Below are 27,166 nucleotides of genomic sequence, written 5' to 3' on the forward strand. Positions count from 1 at the left end.
AACGCGTTGTGCCAAAATTTGGCAATTTGGAGCAGAGGAATTCCAGCGCAGCACTGAGGGTTGCTCCCCAAAATACCGCTCAAACATGTAATTAGAAACATCCTGGTGGTCTTGATGTCAGGACTTCAGCTCCTTTCATATTCAAGAAATACTTGGAATTGTGTTGGGAAGGAGCCTGGTGAGTCACTGAGCACTTAATCACCTTTTAGCTCTCACCGCTGAGTGCTGGAAAGCCATCCTCTGCCATCTTGCAAGGAACGTGTAGCATAGCTGTTTGGCTGTGTGTTTTCTCTTGCCTAAAGGTGAGAACAAAACTGTTTCTTTGCGGTAACTTTCTCCCTTCAGCTCAGGAAAATAGTAGGTTTTATCTGGATTAAAACCTAAGCAATAGCTATGGAGCAGGAGGCATTATGAGATGCGGAAACTACGCTTAATTTGGGGGTCCTGAATCCAGGCATCTTTTGAAAGAGTCTGGTGAATTACTAAGAAATCAAATAGTTTTAAGATGAGCAGCATGAAGCCTTTCTCCAAGTTAACCATATGCTCGGGGGTTGTTCTGGGGAAGCAGCACAGTTTTTATATTGCTGAGGCTGTTTGCTGGTCACTGTTGTCCTAGAGAAACCTGATTGCAAAGGGATCGAGTGGAGGAAAGTGGGGTCGCTTGCATGGGAGGTGAATGAACCTGGATTGTTTTAAAGGAACTTCCTTAATTTGTTGACATGCCCTGACTCTGCAGAGAGAATCAGAGCACCTGATTTGCTAAATTCCCCTTAAGAACAGGGAAATTGCAATAAAATAGTCTTTGCAGGGACTGAAAAGTGATTGCCCAAAAAGTAAAAAGCAGCTGTACGCGTGCCTGGCAAAGCGCTCCACACCATTGTCGTTTTGGTTGTGTCTAATAATAATGTTATCTTTCCCTTGAAAACCTTTGGTGTTAACGTGAGCAGGAGAATGCCAAAGCTTGGAGTTCATCTCATGGTGCCTCCAAGCAAGGAGTTATTTAACCGTAAGCTGGAATTTTAACTTTTTTGCGCATTATTCCCAGGCAGGGCTTGTCTTTGCTGTGTCCAGGATGTCAGCTCGTAGGTTTTGGTTTTGGTTTCTGGGCCGTTACGTCAGCATAACCACAGCATGGGAGCGGTCGCTGGTGTGAAGTTGCCCATGAGAGACAACCCATGCAAGAGGCCTCAAATGCCACATATTTTTAAGCTTTATAAGTAGGTAGGATCAGAAGGTAGGCTCTCATTTTCCCTATTCATGAGAAGATTGTTTGCAAGGTCTTTTTGGTGATGCCAGGGGACAAGACAATATTTCAAGATCATCCCAATCTCTAAGCTGGCTCCGGCAGCTGTGAACTAATTACAATCGCTGTACCAAAAGCGTACATCGTCCCTGCTCAGTAAAGGCAAGGAACATAAAACCAGGAAACCTTTACCGACAGAAGAGGCTCGTTTGGTTGACCCATCTTTCGCTCACGTTGTTTGTCCTTTAAAGCCTATTTATATGCTGGGAGTGTCGAGGCCGCGTGCAGAACGCCGAAGTGTTCGTACTGAAATGAGCAGAGCGCCCAGCAGTTAGGACTTAAATCTACCTGGTCTGTGGCAGCTATGCTTGCAGCTCTTTTACTGGCCTTAATAAAGTTAATGAGGTTCTCTGGCTTTTCTTGGGTCATAATTTTTTTCCCCCACATGAGTATTCAGGTGTAAGCAGCATCACGTAGCTCTTGTGTAGCTCGTAATAGTGTATGTGAGAACTTCTGCTGCTTTTTTTTTCTCCTTAGTTGTTTTATCGAGTAACTTTTATTATAGATTGTTTGATTTCTAAATGCTGGCATTTCATAATTGCATCTCAAAATGCATGTTATCTTTGATCAGTCTGTCTGGACTGTACAAAGCAGAATTAAGTAGAACAAATATTTACATCTTGATTTACCTGAAAACAGAGTGTACTTTCATGCAGAGGTTATTGACATTCTCCTATCTATGATGGTAACATTAAAGCTTGGGAGTAAAGAGTTTTTATTTAAGTTGCAGCTTGACGCATGCTGTGTTCAAGAATATAAATAAATAAATAAAACTTACCCTTCTACCTTTTGTTCTTAATCATCAACACAGCAGTCTTTGACTTAGAGTTAGGAAATTGAAAAAGAATTTCCTATCAATACCATCTCTGTTTATAATGCCAGAGCTGCAAATTGAAGCCCAAGTCATTGCCAATCAAAAATAGCGTTTTATGCACCGTTTCTTTATTTCTTCTCTATTTCCACTTTTCTTTAGACTTTGGTTTCAAGTGTGTATATGTAGCAGCTGCTGCCTTCACTAGAGTTTCAAGCGCACAAAGAATTACCTGAATTTATGCTGGGTAACTTTCTTTTGTTGCTCTTCCTGCTTTTTTTGTTCTTTCTCGCCTTCTTTGAGGGTGTTTTGGTAATTGACAGTTGGACCTGAGAGCATATAGCACCCTAGCATTAAAAAAAAAGGGGAGGCGGGGAAGAGGCAGTATGATACAAGAGCATGCTGTAAAATCCCACTTCTGCAGTGACCACAGACACTTTGCTGTTAGCAGCGCAAGGGGTTTTGTTTTTTAAGTTCCTTTTCCCCGCTTTACGAGCTGCCTGCTTGATGTCGCCGTTCCCCACCTGCGAAGAAACAAAGGAGGCAAAAATATTCCTGGAGTCGGGGAGGGGAGAGCGATGGGAACGCCTGTGTGTTTTAAACGCCTCTTTGTGCCACGAGGTGTGTGTTCGGATGCGGCTCTAGGTGCGGTGGGTTGCGTGCTGGGTCTGTTTGAGTGGATTCTCCCTCCGGAGGCACGTGGGATTCCTGAAGAACAGTAACTTTTTGCACGGCTGGCTATTTTTAATGAGACTTCCCACCATTTTCCAATGAAGCAACAGATCAGCACTTCTAAAAAGATCTTTATCTTAACGGTTAAGTACAGGAGTCCTTTCTGTATTGAAAAACTTGAAAGGGAATAGCATCCTGTGCGAACTGTGGCTTTGTGTATACTTATATAATGGGCTATCAATCAAATTTAATTAAAACTGTGGTTATGACGGAGTTATGCTCCCTTTTAGTTGAGCTACGACGTGGGGGGAAAAAAGTTTTTATCTTTACAAGCTGTTATTGCAGAAGTTATTGCTGTGATTGCAATTAAGAAGCTCTTGTTTTTAAGGCAAATAAATTAGTTTGCTTCTTTTTATAAAGAAATTTCTTGCCCCTTGGCCAACTCTAAAAATAGATGCGGAGTCCCCGAGTCTGTGTGCATCCCGGGCGTGAAGCGTGTGAGAGCTCCCTCTTCTATAGAAGATTCATTTGGTGATTGCTGTGCTGTCCTCTTGCATCCTATGGTTAGAAGAATAAATGTTAAAGGGGGGGAAACAGGCACTGTTTTGTTTTTTTTTTTTTTTCTCGCTTAAGTGTTTCCTTTGTATGGTTATTTGTGAGGCTCTTTGGATGCTGGCAGGACTGCTGCAAATTTTGGCTCTGCAGTGGTCAAGACTTTGGAAGCAGGGAGAGTTCAAACCTCACTCCTTGGCTGTATGCTCCAGCTTACGAGTGCCCGGTTCAGGAGAGAAGAGGAACAAGCGTAGACATACATGCATTCGCTGCTCTTGGTTTTCACAGCAGAGTATTTTTTGTTCCTTGGGACATGCAGTTTGCAAGAAGGTACGTGATGGCCACATCTTAAACCACGTGGAGGGTCTGGCCTTGTGGATGTGTGAGAATGCACCCCTGGCACTTGTGGTTACATGAAGGAGGTGAGGAGCTTGTGCGTACCCTTATTTCAACATCTGCGAGAAGAAATATCCCTTGGCAAGTGTCGGTCCCTTCAAGATAGTGCTCGCCTTCAGCACTCTGCGTTTCAAACTGGTGGTCCTGCATGTCCATGTTAAATGGTACGCCAGTATCAACTGGGAGCCTCCGCCTTTGATGTTTTCAGTGTATTTTGGTTAGCTACCAAGCAGTGCTGAGTTTTTATGGTAACACTGAAAAAACAAGGAGGGGGTGTTGGTTTTATTTGGTGAAATCAATATTAAATTTATTTTCTCTTGAACTGTGAAGGGCTTGCATGCTTTGTAGCATGTTGGGTAATTATCTTGAAATGAGGAGCAGGTCTCTAAATGTAAAGGACCAAGAGAAGGAACGCAAACATTTCCTCAGTACCAGGAGTGGAACAATAGCTCATTGTTGGGAGGAAGGGATTGCAGAAAAGCAAGCAGACTTTCAGAAATAGGGGGTTTATTTTCTATAGCTTACTATTTATATTGCACTTGGAGGCTCTTTGGGAACTAGATGTCCAGTTCCTGGAATGTGTGTCCCTCGGTGGAGGAAGGTTGGGCGCGAGCAGAGCATGTCCTTTCAGTCGGCGTTTGTTAATAGACAATGCCTGGGTTACGGGCTGCTTGGAAAGCAGCTCTGTGTTCATGCGAGAGTCCCCTCTCTCTGCCTCGCAGCTTGGCAGCTGAGGAGACGTCCCCTAAAGAGACAGGACTCTTCTTCCTCCCACCCTCACTTTCTTTCGGCTATATATCGGCCGTTGAATAGGCTTGCATTGACCAGAAAGACAAAGAAGTCTTTCAGGCTCTAGCTTTAGCCACAGCCAGTGTGCTGTGGGCTTTTGTTAATACTATCAGTCCCCCCTTTCTCTTTCCGCAGCCTTCACTCTCATTGTTAATACATTTCGGGAGCAGCACTGATATTTCTGAATTCATTTTGTTTGCTCAGTTCACAGGAAAAGTTGCTAAAAGCTGGGGAGAGAACGCGTTGCCTCTTACATTTTCCGCAGAGTATTTTCTTTCATGGCTTTAGCGGGGAAAAGTGGATCGTGTAAACAGATCCTGGCAAATCCATGCATGAGCGGAACGTGGTTGTGGAGCGTTAACGCCTGTGCAGACTGCGTGCACGCGGAGACTAAATGGCTTGTTCCAGTGCTTGGGAATACTAAATGGCTTTCCCTGGCCCCGGTTGGATTAGTCTCTATGTGGTCTTGTTTAATTTTGTTATTGCATTAGCCAGCTAAAGACACAAGCTCTTATTAAAACAGCTGTTTCTGCTAAGTGGCAGTGTAGAGTTGGAGAGTATTGTGCAACAGTTGTAAACTTGGTCAGCGTCATCCTAAACTGACTTTATTTTGTGAGTGGATGTGCAGGGGGATTTCCTCCTACCAATAGGTAGGGATGACCGAAAGGAAAGCTACTTTTCTGATTCCATGTTAGTAAATCTGAAAGCTATTGGTGGGTGTTCTCTAATCGTTATGAAACATCAGTATGGGAATTAATTCCTGGAAATAAAATGTTAGAAAGCAGCTGATGGAGAGCGCTGGTGCATAGCAGGCGTGCAAAAATGAATGTAAATACGGCCAGGAGTAACGATCAAGATAGAATGATTGTTTTTTATCGTGAAGTGCAGACCATCATTTTGGGGAGCAAGTTCGAAAATCAAATGTACTGGTGGGTGAAACAAACTGGGAGGACAGGGGAGTGATGAATTTGTAGGAATGAGATAGTGTCAGCGATACTACCCCAGTCAGGAGATGACCACAAAGACTGGCCCAGCGCCCCTTTTTTTTTTCAAGAAATAGTTGGTTTTTTGGTACTCTAAAGCAATTTTCAATAGCATGTAGAGCTGTATCTTCTTTGGCTAGCATCTCCTTGGCTGGAGTGTAAATTGTGGAGTTCAGAGAAATAAGTGAGGCCGTATTTCTGCACCCTTAACGGATAACATAACACTCTGTAGTGAATATGTGACAAGCGGGGAGAAAAACGGCATTCAGACCCACGGAGGGGCTTGAGCAAGTGGCAGAAGAAATACTTGTCATGAGAGCATGACTTTTTTTTTTTTTTTTTGTCCCCCCTAATGGAGGCTGACTTAAAGTTTTTAACAGATGGATGCTGAGCACACAGTTTCAAGCTGGAAGAAGGAACCCCAGACGTGACCGTTCATCACTCCCCACCAGCCATCTTGTGTCTTACAGTTGGGAAAGAGTGATTGCCTGACTTTCCTGATGAGAAAGCACCCATGTGTGCGTACACTTTTTTTTTTAAGGACTCAAAGGTGCAAGATCCATAGTCTTCTAATAAATTAAACCAACTTCACATAGATACAGCAATACAGGGATGTATGATAGGAGACTGTGCCTAGGTTGGTGTTTCTTTGCTGCCTATCTGGAGGGGCATGGATCTGTCTGCGGGCTACTCGATCATTTTGAGCGTATGTTTTTTCAGTGATGCTTTACTACAACTTTTTTGTAGCTTTTTCTAAATGAGTGTATACCTACACGTGCAAAATAGGAATCGGTGCTTCTCCCCTTGTCTCTTACCTCTCGACACCACTCCATTAAATGGGATCAAACAGGTTTTGAAATACTTTGAGACCACTCAATAAAACATGGATCTGGTTCATGTTGTTGCTCTTGGGGAGGAAGTTCTCCATCATCTCAAATTTAGCTTTGCATTTGAAAGGCTTCCTTCACCATATGACCAAAAAAAAAAAATCTAATATTTCATTAATTACTCAGAAGGGATTACTTTAGCCAGGGAAAACTTCACAACTGGCTGGCCGCGCAATGCAAACACTCCTCATGCTTTGGTAAGCATTGTTTTAATTCTGTTATTCTTGTCAGAGGGTCTGGTTCTAGTTTTTTGGGGTGATTTTTTTTTTTTTAGCTTTGTAAGTAAATGCCTGGGGTGAAATCGCTGTGTGGCAGCGTAGCCCAATAGGGGGAGTCTGAACTTTAAATAAAGCCTTGTCTGAATTCCTTCCAATTTCCTGTACAAAGAGATGAGCCTTGCCGCGTGTCTAGAAGGCTAATAAATTTAGACTCTTGTGGATCAAAGGGGAAATGAATTTGAAGGCCTTGGGGCCTTCGCTTTACTTAAAAAGTATGGAATGTGTCTGTGAGACAACACTCAAATTGTCCTTTCTACTCATTTTTTAAAAAATTTATGCCCAAACTTTCCCAACAAAGTAAAAATCAATCAAGATGCTGGAGGGAAGGGATGCCATCCAGAGGGACCTGGACAGGCTGGAGAGGTGGGCCCATGAGAGTCCCATGAAGTTCAACAAGGCCAAGTGCAAGGTCCTGCACATGGGTCAGGGCAATCCCAAGCACAGCTACAGGCTGGGTGGGGAACAGATTGAGAGCAGCCCCAAGGAGAAGGACTTGGGGTGTTGGGGGACGAGAAGCTCAACATGAGCCAGCAATGTGCGCTTGCAGCCCAGAAAGCCAACCGTGTCCTGGGCTGCATCCCCAGCAGTGTGACCAGCAGGTCGAGGGAGGGGATTCTGCCCCTCTACTCTGCTCTCGTGAGACCCCCCTGCAGTACTGAGTCCAGCTCTGAGGTCCCCAGGACAAGAAGGACATGGAGCTGTTGGAGTGAGTCCAGAGGAGGCCACGGAGATGATCCAAGGGCTGGAGCACCTCTGCCATGGAGACAGGCTGAGAGAGTTGGAGTTGTTCAGCCTGGAGAAGAGAAAGCTCCGGGGAGACCTTAGAGCCCCTTCCAGTCCCCGAAAGGGCCACAGGAAAGCTGGAGAGGGGCTGGTGACAAGGGCAGGGAGTGGCAGGCCAAGGGGAATGGCCTGAAGCTGCAGGAGGGGAGATGGAGATGGGATGTGAGGCAGAAATCCTTCCCTGTGAGGGTGGTGAGGCCCTGGCACAGGGTGCCCAGAGAAGCTGTGGCTGCCCCTGGCTCCCTGGCAGTGTTCAAGGCCAGGTTGGATGGGGCTTTGGGCAAGCTGGGCTAGTGGAGGGTGTCCCTGCCCATGGCAGGGGGTTGGACTAGATGGGCTTTAAGGTCCCTTCCAACCCAAACCACTCTGGGATTCTATGATAATAAGTTGTTTTCTTTGCATTTTCAGTAAGTGAAATCAGGTAGCTGCCCCTCTGCCTCTCCCTTTGGTGGCAGAAGGTTTGGACCTTGGGATCGGACCCAGTTTGCTGTATTTTTGCACACTTAGCCCTAATTGAAGCACTTCAGCATCACTTGTTGCAAAAATCTACCCAATTGCTTTGTTACAGCAACTAAAACAAAGTAGGTTTTCTGAGCTGTTCAGCTTGGTTTTCTTTCTTTTTTGGGGGGGAATCTGCTGTCTTCCTCTGCAATCCTTTCTGGAAGATTTGGTGTAATAAAAATCTTGAGTTTAAAAGCCCTGGCGTACGTTTTGACCTTGGGTGCCCTTTTTACTGCTCTTCTTTTCCTGTCTTTGATGTCTGAGCGCTGCATATTTGTGGCGATTTCCACAGGCATGTGTTGTGCTCAGACAGACGTGGCTGTGCTTCCGGACTTAAAACGTTGGCGCTCAGACTCAGTTTTGATTAGTTTCAAGTAAAGAGAGATTTTTATAATGCATAACCATTGGCCCAGGATTCTCAAATCAGCTAATTAATTATTGGGAGCATTGTTGGTGGGAAGGAGCTCTGGGATGGCTGGGGGGGGGTTGATGGAGCCAAGTTAGGAGGGGTCTTGACCAAATTTCTGTGATGTCTTGACCTTCTAGACCATACCAGGGACAGCTCCATTATACAAGGGAAGGGACAATCCCTGTTTTAGTCCCTTAAGCCTTTCCTACTCCGAAAACATAAAATCCAGTTGCATGCGTGTTAATACTAGCTTAGCTGAACTGGCAAAAACACCCATGGAGCGCCTCCCAAGCAGAAGAATCCAACGTATTGCATGTGTGTATTTGACTTATGTGGTGATAAAAAAAAATGCCTGCAGCTGCTAAAGCTGGGTCAATAGTCGCCTTCCTATTTGGGCTGATATCGGAGAAAGCTTTTCTGTTCCCCTCCCATCTCTGTGTTTTCAGCTCCAGCTCTTCTGCTCAGAAATAAATATAAACTTGTTTGCTTTTTCACATCCTCTTACTAATTCTCATAGCACTGCTTTTCAAGGTATTTGTCCTCTTGAGGTCTGTTTACCTAGGGTTTTTGCCTTTGAAAATTTGAACCTGCTTGGAAATAGGTACATGGAGATTTATTCTGTAGGGTTATAGATGGTTTGGCATGGCCCCATGCCAAAATCGGTGCAGGGGGTGTTATAGGGAGGCAAAATTCAGGTGCCTGAAGAAAACCCAGCACTGCTGTTTGCTCCTTTTACTAAGTAGCTGTTGGATTTCAAAAGCTTTTTTGGGGGATGGGAACTCAAAACTTCTTTCCTCTCTTCCCAAACATCATAAATGCCTATTATGTTCCATGGTTGTTCACATCTCTCCTAAGAGCGAGCAAGTCAGCTGTCCCCGCTCAAAGGAGTTATTGAAGCACGCGAGTCCCGGAAGCCATCACAAGCTGTGTCGTGAGCCGGTTAATTCAGGGATTGGGGAGGACCCAAAAACACAAGGGGAAGGCAGGATCTCGGGCAGACAGCTCTTCTGAGCTCTTCCCCACTGGCTGGCATGGATGAGCAGAGACGTTGTTAGCGCCTGCCTCGTTATGCACTATGCAAAGCTTCTAAGCACCGGGCTCAGAGCTGAATGCTCCACGTGGTTGCACCCAAATCCATGTCCACGCTTCACTCTTAGAGGCTGAGCAATGTTAAAAATGATTGGGCTTCAAAATTGGGCTACATGCCTTAAGGTAGGATGTGAAGGTTGACCTGGGGATGTTGCCCGGTGGTGTTCAACCAAGTCTGTGCCGCTTGGTTCTCGGCAAAGGAGGAGAAGAGGCGGTAGCTGAAATTTAAACGGACCAAACTTAGCTGCTCACTCAGCTTGTCTTCCAAACCTCATTTCTCATGGTTTTTGCCAGGTTTAGGAAGTTAAGAAACACCTCGTTCCTCCTGCTTCGTCTCTGGGAGGTTATAGAGAAGATGCACCCATAAGGTTGGGGGATGCTGTCAGTTGCTGTGCTTCAGGGCTCAGCTTGAAGTAGAGGAGGAGATGTCCTCTGGTCCTGGGCTGAAGCCCCAGGTGAGACCTCGGCTCTTGTGTGAATCATCTGGGGTCAGAGACAGACACTGAATAACAGCTCCGTTGTTTTGAGCGGATGAACCAGTTCCTGCGCTCTTAAAAGTCGTCATGAAACAGAAACTCTGTTCTAGAATCAAGTGCTCTTCCGATGACGTCTGCAGCCAAGGGGATTAACGCCAGTGAAGGAAAAAATGTGATTATGATTATTATTTTTAACTTTTACAAATGTAAGAGTCCCTCTCCTCCTGCAGCAAGAGTGTGATAGACCCAATAGCAGTAAAAACGTGCAAAAGTTGATCATTCAATATGTATTTCAGTGAATTCTTAAAATCAGGTAAATGCCAGGTAAAGTAATGTGAAATTAAAATAATCAAAATGGAAATTGGAGTGTATCCACAGTAAAATTAATGCTTTGTGGTAATATTTAATAGAAGCTGCATGGCAAAATGTTAACTTTTTTGCTTGAGCTCTATTCTGTAGCCTTAATGTTTCTTTTTCCTCTTGGCCGACGGCCCTGTTTCTGTGCCTGTCGTGCAGTAAATGGCCTCGCTGTGCGTGTTTCCATATCTCAGCACATCTCAAATTCCCCTTGCCGCTCAGAGGCTCCTAAAGAGTGGTCATTTTTCTTTTTCAGGGCTGTTTTCTATGGGAATTTAGTTTCTAGTGAAACAGTGGAAAGTACCTCCGTCCTCTCAGTAGGATCGTCCATGGATTGCCTTGGGGATTTGCTTTTGAATGTATCAGTTGGTTTTATAGCTGTTGTCTTTACCTTAGGTGCTGTGGCAGCAACTAACCCGACCTGTGACGGTCCTTAAAGTAGTGATGTGATGCAGTTTTCCCCTCTGTTACTGTGAGATGATGCACGGCATTGCAGACTCCTATTAGCATTACATTTTACCCACCTAACTGCTTTTCCAAACCCCATTTGCTTGGAAAACAACTTTTTCTGTTCTTTATCTGTGCGCAGATCCTCACTTGTCTTAGCAAAACGTTTTTGGATTGGTATTTTTATGGAAGACCTTGCATCATGTTAAGAAGCGTCTTTAAGCACGTTTGGTATAAGTCAGCTCAAATGTAAGTGTCCATTTAAACAAGAAAAAAACCTTTTTATGTAGACAAGGCCAAGTACTTCAGGCTATAGCAAGTTTGATTAAATGAATCAGAATTCAAGGTCCAGAGATCCTGTTGGGGATTTCCAGTTGGGTTTCCCCTTTGAGAGTGCTGTTGGTTGGGATCGTTACATGGTAAAGATTAATAATTCGTGGTATGAAATGGAAGAAGGGCGGTGGTGTATGAAAGTGAAGATGACTGATGAAATAGCTGACCTTGCAAAATACTTTCCCTTGGCAATGTGCTCTTAAAATATGGAGGAATGCATCACAAGATGTATATACAATCACTTTTGATTATATTTAAAATAGGAAAAGACATTGTGCTTAATGTTTTGCTTAATTAGAGAAGCAGCTTCTCCAGCGACCTCTGAGTAGTGCTGGGTGCCTGAGAAACCCAGTACAAATCCACAGGTTGTGTGCGTGTTTAGAAGCATTCGGACGTGGACATAATTAAGTAAATCTTGAAATTACGTGTGTTTTTACTATAAATTATTCTATCGTTATCTATATTTTCAATGAATCCATTTAGTGAATGCATGTGAAAAGTTGTGAACAGCTTAGCTCAGCTCAGACATCTCTACATTTTAATTAGCTGAGATGGTCTCTGAAGAGCTTCGTTAGTTATGCTGTAATCGAATGCTTTGGAATTCTACAAAATCTGTTTTCTCTTCTGTCTTAAGGAAAACTCCATTATCTCTCCATAATCTTAAATTTTGCAAAACCCTTGTCTACAGATCCTTAAAAATTACTTTTTGAAACACAGATTTAACCAAAGTGCTTTAGATTAAACGTGAGATTCGTGTAGCTTGGTTTTTTTGGTTTTTGTTTTTCTTTTCATCCTGATCATTTGTTGCTAAAGATTGGGTGATTCATTTGAACTGGGATGTACGGGGGTGTGAGTCTGGCTGTGCCCGTCCTCAGTACTGATCGCAGAAAACAACGTTAAACCAAAGTTACGGTTAGTAAAACTTGCACTGGTGGAATTGGTACCCAAAGGCTGCAGGTATTCACGATTAGCCCCTATTTTTTTTTTTTAAAGGAATATTGGGTTTTATTCATAGGTGGAAAAGTCATCAACTTTTATTAGGTGTTGTGAATGTCGAGGTAGGACTTTGTCAAACTTGGATGCAAAGCTTATAAATGCTGCTGAATTGCTGTTTCTGTTGCAGTATTTAAGGAATATATTTCAGAAGTATCTGGGGAAATTAAAAGTTAGTTTGCTGGTAGCGGGTGGCATAACTGCACTTGAAATGTATTTTCTGTATGCCGCTTTCTGATTCAGTGCAGTTTTTCCTCACTTGAAAAATAAAGGCTCTGTTTGTGCTGCGCAGGTTAGAGCTGCCCTCAGAAACGCTTGGCTTATGTTAAAACCACTTGGTTGCATAAGTGGTTATTACAGTTTTCAGTTCTTGTGCCATCAAATGACATTATTTGCCGAGAAAAATCTCAGTGCATTGTAATCTTTTTATTTGCTGTGAAAATAGAGAAGGACGAAGAGTGAAATGACTAGGGAGGAACGGGAAGGGTGGGATACTTTTCATCTTAAAGTATTATGGAAGATTATGGAATGAGAGCTCTTTATGCAGATGGGGATGCGATAGCGGTTTGAAAGCCGCAGGCGGTGCTTTGGGTATCCATGAAAAATTGTTTAAAGTTAAATCTGCTTAAAAATCTACATCACTCCATATTTTTGCTGTGCAACGTGAGGATGCTTTAATTGTTCCTGAATTAAAGAGGCTTTAATATCTCATAAAACAGTCTCCGGTGTGGAGGTTCGTAATGATGGTCTAAATATCCGCGTGTGCACGACCTCTCTAGCAGTTGATAACGATTACTTGCTACGAGGAGGACAGATGCCCCAAAACGCTTCCTCTGCTTGCACCAAGCCGATGATCTTTGTCCCCGGTTCCTGTGGCTCTTGACAAGGAAGCTCCCGGTGTAACCGTCCCACTCTGCCTGAGCAGGTTTGCCAGGAGGCTGCTCAATGCCGGGAGCCATGCCGTGTGTGAGTGCTGGTGAGCTGCCCGTCGGCGCCGTGGGATCCTGGGCCTGAAAACTGGTTCCCGCCTCGAGGGACCTCTTCAACTAATGAAGACATGGGCCCAGTATCCAAGATAATACACCATATCTTGCATAAATTTAGAACAGAGTGCAGCCAATTTCACAAGCTGCTGCTAAATTATTCTTTCTCAAGCTGTGCCAGATAACTTCATGCACCAAAGTAGCACAAGCTGGAGCTTTCTTAACAAGGACTTTTAGACCTGACGTCCTCCCGTACCAGCACTGCTGCTTCTTTGAGGGCCTCCGTATGAAATTATCTATCTGTGCAACACAAAAGAGAGGGGAAGCCGTCTGGGTAGCAGCCCCATATCTCTGCCATCAGGGGTAATTTTAAAAAGTCTTGTCCCTTGGTCATCTCTTTTTATTATATAGGCACACAAAAAATATATATGCTTATGTCTGCGATGAGTTTGTTAGCAGCTACAGGTGAGGTGTTGATGCCGTGCCGTAGCTTCTGGGCAGAAGTCTCATATGGAGGAAGGCTAAATGACACTTATCTCCTGGTTTGCTTCGGCAGGGATGAGAGAGAGGACTTCAGCCTTCTGTCTCCAGGTCCGTTTGGTTAAAACCTTTGGGAATTTTTGTTAAAGAACTTCATTCAGTTGAGCGCAGATGGCCACCTCCTCCCTTCCCCTCCCTGCTCCTTTGAAGTCCTCAGATGACTGGAGGTAACTGCCTACGAGAGACATGTGCCCTTGTAGCTCCTTGTGCCAGCTGGGAATGGCTTGTATATTGAATTTTGAGAACCCCCCCGCATAGATTTCAATGGTAGATACCTTGATTTTACTTTTTTCCAGTGTTGACACTTGTCTTTTGTTTGTCATGTCCATTAAAAAGACACTCTGTGTGTAAATTAGCGCTCAATGCTCCACTTCATTTAATCCTGAAACCCAAAAATGGACAATTTAAAATTCCTCGGCATAGCCGCCTGCAGCTTGGCAGATAACGTAGCAATGCAGCTTGACCCGCGAGTAACCTTGTCTTATACTTGAGTTCTCGAGCGTCACTGCATAACCTTCCAGCTACACGCCTGCGCAGCCGCGGTAAAGCAGCTGTACATCTCCGCTTGGGTTTTATCGCACGTGGTGTTTATAGATGCGTCTTCTGTCAAGGGTCTGTGGAGGAACAGCCTGATCCTAAACATCCATCGCGGCTTGGCTTGACTAGCAGCTAGGAGCTTTTTTTAAACGCTGCTGGGAGTGTTTGTAGGTAAATGTGTGACAAGTTTTGTGTGTCCGTCCTAGGGCTTGCTGGCTCCTGTTGCCTCGAAGCTCGTACGGTCCTTGTGGGTGTCTGCATTCGTTCTTGCCCGTTTGCTCTGTAAAGGAGCACTCGCTGATCTCCTTTGCCTAAGCAGACTCCGTTCCTCTTGGGAACAAGCTACATCCTACTAAGATTTACCTCCCTGCTATCTCGCATGAAGGACAAAAATCATCTTAGAGGATCACAGAGCTCCTTGTGACTTCAGCTGGTGCGAACATGCCCATTGCTTTGCTTTCTTTCTTTCTCACAGCTTGCAAAATTCATTTTGGCCCCTTGGGGCCGTTAGGCCTGGCTCCGACATAGGCTGCAGCAGTTTGGCACAAGTGTGGAAAGAGATGAGGAAGTGTTAAAGGGCGTGGTGTGTACGCAGCTGAACTATTACTTCATGCCATGCCCAGTTCCTCTACTCAAACACAAAAAAAGAAAAGCCACTGAGCAAGATGGAGTATTCTGCTTCAGCTGAGAGAGGCGCTGCCTTCTGCTTCAAAATGTCGATATTTGGGTGTCTTGGGGTGAAGGCAGGTGCTTTGATGGATGTAGTTTCACATTAGGATTAGAGCTGTGCTGTGAGCTGCAGCTGAAAGGGTGGATCTGCCTTCGCTGGGCTGCATCTTCATGCTGGCTCCCCTGTCTCAGATGTGAGGATCATGTGAGTATTTGGTGATTTAAATCAGCTCACGGAATCGACCGAAAACTTCACCCAGCCAAGAAAAACAAATAGTTTTCTGTTGAATCACCGGGCTGAGCTGGGTCACCAAAGAGTCTCGTGATCGTTAGCCTGAAGGGAGGTGGCAGAGACGTGTGGGTGGCTTTGCCACCATTGAGCAGTTGGGTTTGTTCAGGGATCCCATGAAACCTGATGATAAAAGCCCAGTGCTCATGGTGAGGGGCGAGGGAAGCGTCGTGCCCTCAGGAAACAATGCTTTTGGTTTTTTTCCCTTTTCCCAGGGACACCGGGTCTGCTCTGTGACCTGGAATTATTCCCTTTTGCCCCTTTAATTAACAGTGCTGCCAGAAGGTTTCTAAGTGACACTCTGGGGGAGGTGGAGTGCAAGGGGTAAATCACCTTTTTTATTTTAAACTGCAAGCTCCAGCACCTTTGAAGTCTCTGTTTCTTTCTACCTGTCCACCCAGACATGAACTGATGGAGGAATTGCTGGAATTGTCGGACTTGGGCTTTTCCCCTGGTTCTGATCCAGGATTGTCCCTTGCGCAGTGGAATTGAGATGTGCATTGTAAGAGCTCTGTAAAATAGCAAGAGCCACTAATTTCAGTCGCTTGCACAATAAATTTTGCTACTACAGAAGCTGATATTTGAACAGACAGATGAGATTTATTTTTATTATTTTGATATATATTGGAAGGGCTGCATTAAGCAAGGTGAGTTCTCTTGTTCCAGACATAGGCAGCCTGCTGGCTGACACTAAAGGTGGTTTTATTTTTGTCAGGGCCACAAAAATAAGTATTTGGGTGACAGGGGAACTTCAGAGCTGTGTCTCATTTTGGGGAATAGCAGGGGTGTAATAGCTGCATAAAATCATTCTAATTAAAAGAAGCAGCTGAGCTGTTAAGGCTTGTGAACTGCCACTAAAATGCTAATTACTTCAGAGAGTGAGAATGTCTGGTAGAGCCTCTTCATCAGAAATCATGAAGGCTTCTCCTGTTTGAGAGTGTGTTCTTGGGTTATGTTAGTGTCCGGAGCAGCTGACCCTCCAGCGTTTTGGGGGCAGGAGACCCGCTGCCTTCATTAGAATGTGCAGGTGTTTGGATTGTCTTGAAGCACAGAAGGTGATTTAGCAGCTGCTGCCAAACTACAAGAATAATTTTGAGAGACTTATCACTGTCTCTGGTCAACTAAAAGACTATTACTTACCCAGTTTTGGTGGGTTTTAGGTTTTGTATCTGTATTTGTAACTTCCAGATTGTTAACTGATGGTGTGTTCAAGTCTGCCAGTTAGCAGGGACAGCCTCCTAGGGTGATGAGGGCAAATGAAGGATGGCTTTTCTGTAATTGAGAAGGAAAAAACGTAAAGCTATTAGTTATTACCTTTATCTTACCGAGGTCTTTTCATCCCTCGTGCGTTAAGCCGAGTGAGCTGATGCTTTCAAAATGATTGTGCTACTGGAGGAGATGTGCACGGGGAACAGCATCCTCAACCCAAAGAAAACGCTTCCCAACTCACACGATGCAGTCACCTTGCAGCTCTGCCACACAGCTGGACTCAAAGCTATTGCTTCCCCGTTCGGTACCCTGTCTCCCCAGCTACGCAACAGGAGCTGCATTCGGAATACCGAACCCATCTTCGTTTTGGGTGACGCCTCAGTAAAATCCTCTTGTGGCCTCGAGTTAGAGCATTACTATTATAACACAGCAATGCTTCAACTCATTTCTTTAGTGTGTGTACCTGCTCCTCCTTTCCCAGCCCCGCCAAACTTCCATCCTTTGAATTAAATCTTGCAAGGCTTTTATGATTTGTAGAACTCTGATGGCTGTCGTGCTGTGAATTCAGTTACTGAAGGCTTAGACTATTACCATTTCTTACAGGAAAATGATTTCTTAAGGGGGATCCGCTTGCATTCTCATTTGGGAGTGCAAAAAAAAAATAATCCATCTGGAAAAACCATTTTATGCAGCAGTTTAAAGTTGTAATAGTGTTTAGGGTCACTGTGTGCCTCTGGGGTTAATACATCCCTGCAGCTTACGGCATACGCCAGGGATGCGCTTAGGGAAACTATAGCAAGAGCATTTTATGGTGCAACCTCCCCATCTCTCTGTTCCTGCTTGGCCCTATCCTTAGTTTGTAGTTGGCAAACAAAGTTTGGAAGAAAAGTTTCATTTTAATCCAAATATGCTCCCGGGTCTGGTTGACGGAGCAGTGGTGAATGGGCTTGCACTGGCATGGGGCAAGCGGCCGTCAGAGGCCAGGACACCTCGTTGGCAGCACTGCTGTGGGATGATGGCTTAATACTACATCTCCTCTTATTGTGTCCTTCTGCCTGCAGGCACCTGCTCTTTGGATTACGCGTTCATGACAGTAATTTTCCTTTGATGCCACCTGACTTCTTCTAGATGCTATCTGGGACTTCCTTCGCCCCAAGGAACCTTGAGAGCAGAGTCTTGCCTGTCCTCTCTTTCCACTTAGGAACTGGTTCCGAGAGCATCCAGCCACCTGAGTTGTTTTCTTTCTGAACCTATTCCTACCCTGGAAGGAACCTAGTGCTGGATTTGCTTTTTTTTTTTTTTTTTTTTTTTTTTTTTTTTTTTTTTAAGGCAAAGTGAAAAGTCTGAGAGGAGGAACTGAGCGTTAGGAAGTGAGTATTGAGAGTTCAGGAATGGAACTGCTGTGTCGTAGGGAGAGGATGATTTAAAAGCTGATTTCCTTACTCATCTTTGGTATTCTTTTGGTAACCTCGGTGATTTCTTGATCTGCAGACCTTTTGCAATGGCCTGGCCTCCTAGACAGCTGGAAATGGGTTCCCCCAGCACGTAGCCCCATTTTGGGTAGTAGGATGATGTACGCCAGGTCACATTTGATGCGATTTATTCCCAGCATATGGATCGTGGCTGGTGGCAGCTCTTGCTGAACCAATGCCGGGGAGATGTGGGTTCTCTTCCCCCTGTTTTAGATTCATGTGAATCATCTATAAAGGTGCATATACACATTGTAGGATGCTTACAAATACGCTCTGCTACATCTGTGTGTATTGATTAGCTTGTACGTGTTTTAAGAAATAAGGAAATGATGTCTTGGTGTAGGTCGTCTTAAAATGGCAGACAAAAGTCCAGGTTTGCCTTTAATATACAGATGTAAAGAGCATCTAAGACCTAAACCCACCGTTCCCACGCCTTGCTCTCTATACTTGGGTGAAAAACCAAGGGAAAGCTTAATAATTGATTGGAGCAGCACAGCCCCACACCCCCAACAGATACCATCTGTAGCAATTCCATGTAATATTAAGAGATAGTTAGCCCAGTATCGCATGGCATGAGCCCAGCTTCCTGGCATCACCCTGCTTGGGATTTTTGGGCTTCATTTTTGATGCCAAGTTGTTCAAATCTGACTGGGTGCACACAGTGCCTGTGTGATGTGTATCTGCTTCTGATTTATTTGGTGTATTTTGGAGTCCAGGCTTCATCTGGCATATCTCCTTGGGATATTGGCCCACAATGGTCCTCTGTAACTTAGAGCAGACCCTCCAGAGCTCAACCAGTTTTAGAGCTTCTCACCAAGGCTCATCCTGTTGATCTTTTCCCCCACCTTAATATTTTGGGCTCTTTATAAGATCCCTCGACTGGGGTTGTGGCTAAAGGACCTTGAGAAATTGCTCTGAGCTCCTAAAATTAAGTGGAATTTTAAGGCTACATTGGCATATTCCCCATGATGCTGTTGCCTCACTGGAGAAGTAATACCGTGACTTCCCAGCTGAAGGGAGCTGATGAAATCTATTGACTTTTCTATCTTTTAGAGTCTGTATATTGTAAGAATAAAATATGAATTTAAAAAATATGGAAGTGGCTGGTGTTTTATGGAGGAAAGTAGACTGTTAGGCTAAAACAAGCCAGCTAGTGAGAAGTTTTCCGTAGCAGAGCAAGAGATGCTTTTCTGGCACATCATTCACCTTGCATTACCTGTTACCTGAGCTGGCACAGACATGATCCAGGGTGCCTTTGTGGCTTATTTTTTTTGTAATTACTAGTATTTTTCAGCTTGATCCAAACCTGTATTTAACCTTATTCAGGCTGTGCTTTGAAAATCCACTTCTTGGAGATGCTACAGTTAAAAATACACATCGGACAAAGTTCCCAGTTACAGAAATATTCAGTCCATTGCTTCCAGACCCGTCCCCCCACCCACAAACACCACGCTTCGAGGAAAATCCCAGCAGGATTAGCAGGGTTTAGACACAGTTTCTTCCACCCCGAACAACCTTTCCAGGTCTAAGCTGAAAATAGACGATTTGCATTGATGCTTGACTTGCAGTTGAAGAAGATGGAGACGAAGTAACAAAATCAGGTTGCCCTTAGAAACGCATTTGTATCGGGCAAAATAATTGATTGGGTTTTTGTCGCATTTGCACTGATCTGGTGTGTTGGCTGACACCTCCCCTGATAACTCGCTCCTGACGGCTTTGCAGGCTGACTGAAATGCATCAGGGTGAGGCAAGGTCTGGGGATGATTTACGTGCCGGTGAGCTGTCTCCTGTTCTTTTTTAATTTAGAGATGCAAAACTGAGCCTGAAAGTAATGAGCTCTAGATAAGAGGTGCTTGTCTGCAGGTGTAACTGTTGCAGCTGCCGACAGCTTGTGCTCTTAATATTGCTGATTTTTTATTTGAAAGCATTACGGAATGAATGAGATGCTGGAAATACAGTTAATTTGCGACAAAGAGGGTTGATTTTTTTTTTTTTTTTTCCCTTGTTGTTACCTTCCCCTCTAACCCTCAGCCTTACTTTGGCATTCTTGTTTGGCTCGACTATGAGATGTATCACACGTGGACCAAAAACTAAAAGGAAACGACGGTGATAAGTAGCAAAGTGTTGTATTACACAGCGATGATGTCTGGTACGCATCACAGATTGACAAAAGGTCTGATCTAATTTATTGTCATTAATGATTAGCCAGATGGGAAGTATTAGCTCGAATTCCTGCCTTGGTGTTCAGTGGGTTGTTAAGGATGCAAAAAATGCGGCACAGTCTGTTACCTGCACGTCAAGAAGGTGAGTGACGAGCAAAACCATGTTGCAGTAGGAAGAAAGACTTTGGAAATAGATATTTTGTGGAATGAGTATTTAAAAAAAGCATGTAAGTTGGAGGATTTGGAGATGTGCTCGGATATAAATAGAACGTGCACTTTGAATGTGGCTGCTGCAGCGCAGCTTTAGCACGTTTGGGCAGAAAGAAGGACCAGGCTGTGCGTCAGGTAGCGTGTGCCACCCTGAAGTTCGGCGATGCAATCAAACGTGTAAACGTGAACGTCGGCATCCGCAGATACAGAGCAGCTTTCATCGGAGCGCCTCCGAAACGTGTTGGGACTCACTCATGAAGGGAAAGGAGGAGATTTCTGAATAGCTGGAGGATGCTGGATCCCAGGAGGAGAGGGAAATCGTGCTTTTCAGTCGCATCAAAGGTCATGTTTTCCTTTCAAACTGCAATTTTCAGAGGAGCCTTGGAAAGCTTGTCTTCTGACAGCCATTGAGGTTCATCGGGATTTGTGTGCCCCTTTTCTTTGGAAAGCTCTCACTGCTGCCCTGTTCCTGTGCAGTTCGGTGCAAGCACAGATCAAGTGACATTATGTGGCAGACAGAAGGGAAAGGAAGTCTTTGGGATTATTTTAAAAGCTACTACTGAGATTAATGATACATAATTAGGTAAAAAGCTTAAGACGAATGTCAAGAAAAAGTTTTATTATGGGGAGAGTGTTCATTTAGAGGATGGCGTAAGCTGGGATAAGTAGCGAAAGCCTTGCTGCTTGTAACATTTGGGTCTGGACAAAGCTTGGGAGATGATACTTTAATGAGGAGCACTTAAATGGCAGAGGGATGGACAAGCCTTATCGCTTTCAGTTATCGTCAAATGGTTCAAAGAGGGAGCAAGGACAGAGTCCTGCCATCAGTAATTTTGAACGAGGTGATTGCAGTTCATAAAGGAGCCGGTGAGACTGCGTGAAACATCAACGATATTTATGTAGGTGCTTTTCTGGTATAAAAGCAAAAGATAAATACCTTATTTAAAGCATTTGTTACAAGTATAAAATAGCCCATTAATGAGAACTTAGAGAATTCGCAAAGGATTAAAAAGGCAGTTTACACAAACACTTCATCGATCCATTTAAAATTTATACGTTTGACAAACAGCAATTCGGTTGTGAACATTGACTACACATGTTGCAGTAAGGAGCTTTATATTAGGCCATAAAATGTTGAAAAAAGCTTAATAATGGCTTTTGCCATAAGATCCTTCTGGATATAAGTCATTACAGAAGGTGGTGAATCTTGGAAATATGGTTTACATCTATTTACAGGAATAGGGGCATGATGATGTACTGCTCGATTACGTAGCTTGGTAATTTTAAACCACAAACCCCATTTTTCCTGCTTTACAAACACCTTTTATTGTGTTCCTTTGTTTTTAAAACATTTGGCTAACCAGAAATATGTCCTTAGTATCAGAATTAAGTATTGGTGTAAAGCTGACATGGCTTTTTCAGGAATTCTTCACCTGCAGCTCTTAACTTTGACCGTATTTCTGAGTGCTTGTGCCAGCAAAAAGTTGTATTTCTCTTTCCCCCCTGTAGAACAGTATACACCAAACATTGAAACAACAATCCCCTTTTGGTTTTGACCCGTGATACAGTCAGGGCTCTGAATCGTACTTTATTTTGACATCTCAAGACCAGTTGCATCCATCTAAGAAAACTAAAACAAACCCACTGATTTCATACAGAGAGCCAGCTCGTTCCCTCTGAGGTTCGACCAAAAGGCATGGCCCCCTTGCCAGGAATCAGCTAGCAAAAAAACCAAACCCGAACAAACAATAAAACCCCCAAACCCACCCCAAAACAAGATCTCTGCAAGGGTGGGAGATGTGACGCGTCTGGGCAGCGTGCGGTTGCTGGGGCTGGGATATGCTGTTGGGTAGAGGCAGTGGAGGGGTTAGAGAGGGCTGAGCAGCCCCTGGCATTTCATTAGGCTCTTCTTAAGCCTTTAAACATTTTCCAAAGTGGTTGAATCACTTGATTTTTGTAATACTAATTGTCTCTCATCACTTATTAGTAAGATGGATGGAGTTTGTTTGGTTGTAGTAAGTATTTCAGCATGGACAGAGTGGATGGCACTGTTTTGATCCTATATCTTTATTTTTTTCCCCATGTGACATGTCACTTGGTGGGGGTTGGTTTTGATTGGTTTGTTATTGGTGTGTTTTCTTGTTGGTTTGTTGTTTTTTTTAAAGGCTGTAGTTTGTTTTACTGGCTTTCCTTCCCCTGGCTTTTGAAACATGGCCTGTCAGGAGAGGAATTTATTTGGAAGGGAAAATTGATTCACGAAGTACTTGCTAAATAAATGGGTTCGTGACAGTGCACGTTGCTGCGTTTGGGGGTAGTGAGCAGAAAGCCGAGGGAAACAAGTTGCAAAATCTCTTGCTGAAGAGTTTGTGCTGCGATTTAATTCCCCTTCTGATAGGGAGCATTGAAGCTTTCCCATCTCTTCATACATTGCAACGCAGATTTCTAAAATACAACGTGCTGTAGGTGAGTTTGTCTCTATACCTTATGCTTTCTATTGTAAGCCTGGTTTGATTTTTTTTATCATATATAAGCTTGCTGAGAGAAGCGTGATGCTACCTCCCGTCCCTTCTCCACTGCATGCACAGCAGAAAAATTGGGGAAGCAGAGGGATTTTTGTAGTGCGGAAGCATTTGGTACAAAACCCCACCAAGGTAACGCTAAGACCCCATTGCGCTACCTCTTTAAGACCACAGGCGCGCTGCGAGAGCTCTGCTTGCGAGGGGGAGAAGCAGGCAGGAGCTGAGAAGTCATCCCCGGATGGCACGGATGCGGCTGTGGGCTTCGCCGTCGGCAGACAGGGAGAGAAGACCTGGTGCTTGAGCCGGCTCGCTAACGAAGCTCCCCAGGAGCTCGCTGCCAGGTAGGATGGAGCGTGCTGAACAAAAGCCTTCGTCCAGCGAGCAGAGGCCGGCGGTGCTGCGAAGGATGGGGTGATGCCGGGGAAGTTTCAGCAAGCTGCTGCGACTGGCGAAGCTTTTCCCTTTTAACCTTTTCAAACGAGCCCTTGTGGTTTCCCGACCTGCTAAATGAGGTGCTTCTGCTGTTAGGATGTTCACCTCCTGCGTTTTAATTGCGTGTTAACTAGCGTGTTTCTCCTCTGCAGCCTCTTCTCTTTTTTAACAGCTCTCTGTCATCAAATACCTCCCTACTTGGAGGCTTTGTAAAAATTCCTTGCCCCAAAAAGCTGAAAGAAGTGCTCAAATTTGATGTGGTTTCTTGCCCTTCTGTAATCTTGCTTGATGGTTTTATCTTGTAATTTTTTTTTCAGTTGTTTGATACACAATTTCAGTACAAGCGGGGACATGCATCGGGATTATATAACCCTGGGGAGAGCTGGTGGGAGACTTGCTCTGTTTCTGTGCAGGGATAAAAGTCATTAGTTCTGGAATGTTTTGAGGTGGTTGGTGGTTTTTTTTTTTGTGTAAGGCATTTGCATACGCGCCCTTAGGTACCCGGAGATATTTTTATTCACGTGAGAAGGTGCTTACTTGTTACCGTCAGCTGGAAGTGAAGACAGAGGCCATCGGTGCATGCTCAGGGTAAAATGGTTGCTACTTGCTGAAAATTGAGCTTAGGTGAGAAGCACCATTCAAGGGAAAATCAATTCATTTTGTAAGAAAACATAATCGTGTTTTTTCTTTCCCCCTCCAATCTGGGAAGCAGGAACAGAGCAGAAAAACCCATACAAATTCTTGCTGTGAGAACCTATTTTACTGCATGTTTTCAGGTTGTTCATTGCTGTAAAAGCGCACAAAAATCTTGCGGTGTTTTGGGGTTGTAGCATGATGAGAGCAAGCAGACAAATGTGATACAAGGGGGAGATTTCTGCAAGAAATTCCTCCTTTTATTTTAACTCTGCATTTGTCAGTGCCTCTGAACGCTCAGCTGACAGGCAGCTCTGGTCTGGATTTTTTGCTTTAATCGCTTTAAAGACAAGTTGCATATTCTCCCTCTCCTCAGAGCGTGGCTATGGCTGTCTGATTAAAAGCTATCCTCCTCCTTTTGTGGAGACTTTTGGTTTCAAGAAAAATCCTGTTTGGTTTCCAACCAGCATTACTATCTTCTCCCACTGGGTCTTTAATAGCTCCTGAAATTCCCCAGCTTGTAATCACTGCCACAGCCAGATGGGGACTAGGTGGAACTCCCGTTGCATCTGTGCCTGCTTTTATTAATCTGCCAGAAGTATCTCACTTACGTGGATTTTTAAATATATATATTTCATGAGTTAATGAGCCCTGAACAGCAATGAAGAGAATGCAGAGTCGGCGCTACCCGCTGGCTGCCGTCCTTCTCCTGGTTTTCAGCGTGATGCTGATGGAGGAGGGAGAGCCCGACACAAGCGTGAAAAGCAACGACTGTAGTTCCACTTTACTAACCTGCCGGGTTGCAGATGGGATTTAAGAGGTTCCCCTTGCTCCTGCTCTTCTGCTTCGTCGCCCACCTCGTCTTTTCTTCCTGCGGTACCGGAAGGATCTCTGGAAACAGTGTGAGGTTTGGGTTTAGCTTTGCTTTTCCACCCTCCTGGCTCCTTTCAGAGCATGGCTGCACAAATAGTTGAATCGGTGCAGCTGAAGACGATGACGTGGGTGGCAAGGATATAGGGGGAGGAGGAGGAGGGAGGGCACAGGATCCTCCTGAATTGGATCTAAGCATGCCAGAATAGTAACATGAAAGAGCCACCTGAATTATTCAGCATATCCCCCTTTTCTTTGCGCTGTGGTTAATTAAGCGCTGCAATAGAGCCAGGCTGGGTTATCCTTTAAGGCTTAAACTTTACTGCCTGTGATGGGGGCAGCGTTCGTGCGGTTGGCGTTGCAGCTTGGCTCGGGCAGCTCTCGATGGTACCGAAATCTCTCAGTAGCGAAAGATGAGTGCCCCGAGGATGGTTTACCATGGGCGAGACCGTGCTGCTGGATGAGGTTTGGCTTCCCGTGGTGGAGCGTCCCGTGCTGTCGCTCTTAACCCACCTCTGAAGAGCATCAGCAAGAGTCTGCTGATGAATTATTGCAGTCACCCTGGCTCGCTTCTCCTGAAATAACAGCAAGTGTTACCCCAGGATGGGCTCCCTTGGCAGGTGCAGGGGGAGGGAAGGTTGGCACCTCTCCCCGGGGGCACAGAAACGAGAGGGAAGCGGTAACCTTTCCACCAGCCCTGTTCTTTGCAGAGACGCCAGAAGTTAGATATTGGAAATAATCGCTTTTTCCAACCGTGATATCTCATTAAGGCTTACTGGAATTTAAGGCATTTTTGTCCCTATCAGTCTCGTGTCCAGGTTAAATCTTTTGGCAAAAAGAACTTAAAAGCTTTTTTTTTTTTTTAACCTGATGAGAATCATCGCTTCCTAGAAATGATCTTAAACGGCAACCCCAAACTCTGAAAATCCATCTAACTTGCTCATTCCTTCAGGCAGCTCTTCCTGGGTGCAAAAAGAGAGGTTACTCTGCTCAAAGAAGATTATTTTCTCCTGGCTTTTACAAGTTCTAAAATAAGAAAATAAATCCCAACCTTCTCGAGGATGAAACCATTTTTCCAAACTCAGGACCGATCCCTTTTGAAGCAGAGATTGCTTCAATTAATTGTCAAAACTGCCTCGAGATCGGAAGTCTCAGCTGTGACGAGAGGGTGGCAGCTTAAAACCGTGTGTCCGTCCTATCTTTCTTTATCAGAAGATGGTTCTGGGTGGGAGGGTAGGGTGCTATGGCTGTGGCGTGCAGAAAATTTTGGGGGTTTCATTCTGCCTTGCAGTATGTTTCTAATCCTCCTCTCCCAAATTCTGGGTTTCTATTGGTGTTTTCCAAAACTCAGAAATGAATGTAAGCTCCTTGGGATGAAGGTTAGGAGTGATGCTTTGGCTCCGTTGAAGTCTCTGGCAAATCTTCCCGTTGTTTCGCTGGAGTCAGGATTTTACATGTCACTTTGTTATTAAAAACCTCTTTATCAAACGATACCACTTACGTGAGCTGGTGAGTCTGTGAATTGAAGACAAGCCTCAGATCCTGCAAATAAATCCTTGCACTCATTTGAAAAAAAAACCCAAGAGAGGTAGGCTGAGCGAGCACCGTCTCAGGAACCAGCGGTGCTGGATCCTCATCTGGGCTCTCTCAATCCGGAGCTGGTCGTGGGCGTCTTGTTTTACACCTGCAGGCTTTAACGGGGCCGTCACTTACGTGCAAAGGTGTTGTGAAGGTCAGCGGCGGTCTTCTCTGTGCATAATCCTATAATGCAGGCTTTTTATCGTGTCTGGTGTTCAAACGTGGAATATGTAACGAAACTGGAAGTTTTTAGGACAGTTTCTCAGCCTGCTTGGGGAGGGCGAACCTTTTTGGTGATGTGTTCAGTGTTAAAATAGTGCGATATTATAAATCTGTCTCCACTGTGCCTTAGCACTGGTGTAGGAGGAGGAGATCCAGCTGGGGAGCGCTGCAGACGGTTGACAGATGCAGAGCAGGTCGCGTCTGAACAGTTCTTACTTCAACCTAAATTTTGTACGTTTGAAGGAAGGGGAACGGGTGGGATGCGATGCTTGGATCGCCATCAAGTCTTAACGGCACTGGCAGCATCTCTGCCACCCTTGTCATGTTGGTCCCTGCAAAGGTTTGGGCCACAGCGCTGCTTTGGAGCTCAAACTTGTCGTGCAAAGGAAGGACTCTTGCAAGCCTGAACCTAGAAGGTTAGCTTGAAAATGTAACTTCTCAGTGGGTTTTTTTTCCGCGTTTGAACAAAACCCAAGAAGCGTTTTCATGATTTTATTTTTAAGCATCCGCCGTCATGTTAACACGTGAGGTCTGTGTTGCTGGCTTGTGTGCAAGAAACTTAATCAGGTTGTTCTCATTTTCTGAGAGGCTTTGACATATAAAATGTAAACAGCAAGAAGGTGGAATCTGAATATGGCATTTAGTGGAAAACATTTCAGCAAGTTAAGCATGGCTTTTTTATAACAGTGGGCATTGGGTATTGAATAGATGTATGCTGGACCTAAGGCCACAAGGTGTTAGCTAAGTCAGGAGGCTTTTTTCTTTTAAATACCTGCAGCCCA

General features: G+C 44.6%; 1 protein-coding gene across 11 annotated transcripts in view; it reads left to right on the forward strand.

The window, feature by feature from the left end:
* EIF4G3 (eukaryotic translation initiation factor 4 gamma 3) overlaps nucleotides 1-27,166 on the forward strand; it is a 143,059-nt gene that overhangs the window by 14,454 nt on the left and 101,439 nt on the right. For 4 of the 11 annotated variants that reach the window (XM_054849407.1, XM_054849403.1, XM_054849406.1 and 1 more), the window contains exon 1: nucleotides 22,974-22,990. The exons of 5 other annotated variants lie outside the window; for them this stretch is intronic. The gene's annotated coding sequence lies outside the window, so the exon portion shown is untranslated. Of the gene's footprint in view, nucleotides 1-22,756; nucleotides 22,991-27,166 lie in introns of those variants that run through there. 2 more of the 11 variants (XM_054849404.1, XM_054849402.1) reach the window with 2 other exon arrangements.

This window comes from Grus americana, chromosome 21 (genome assembly GCF_028858705.1).
Source record: "Grus americana isolate bGruAme1 chromosome 21, bGruAme1.mat, whole genome shotgun sequence".
In the NCBI taxonomy this organism is placed as follows: domain Eukaryota; kingdom Metazoa; phylum Chordata; class Aves; order Gruiformes; family Gruidae; genus Grus; species Grus americana.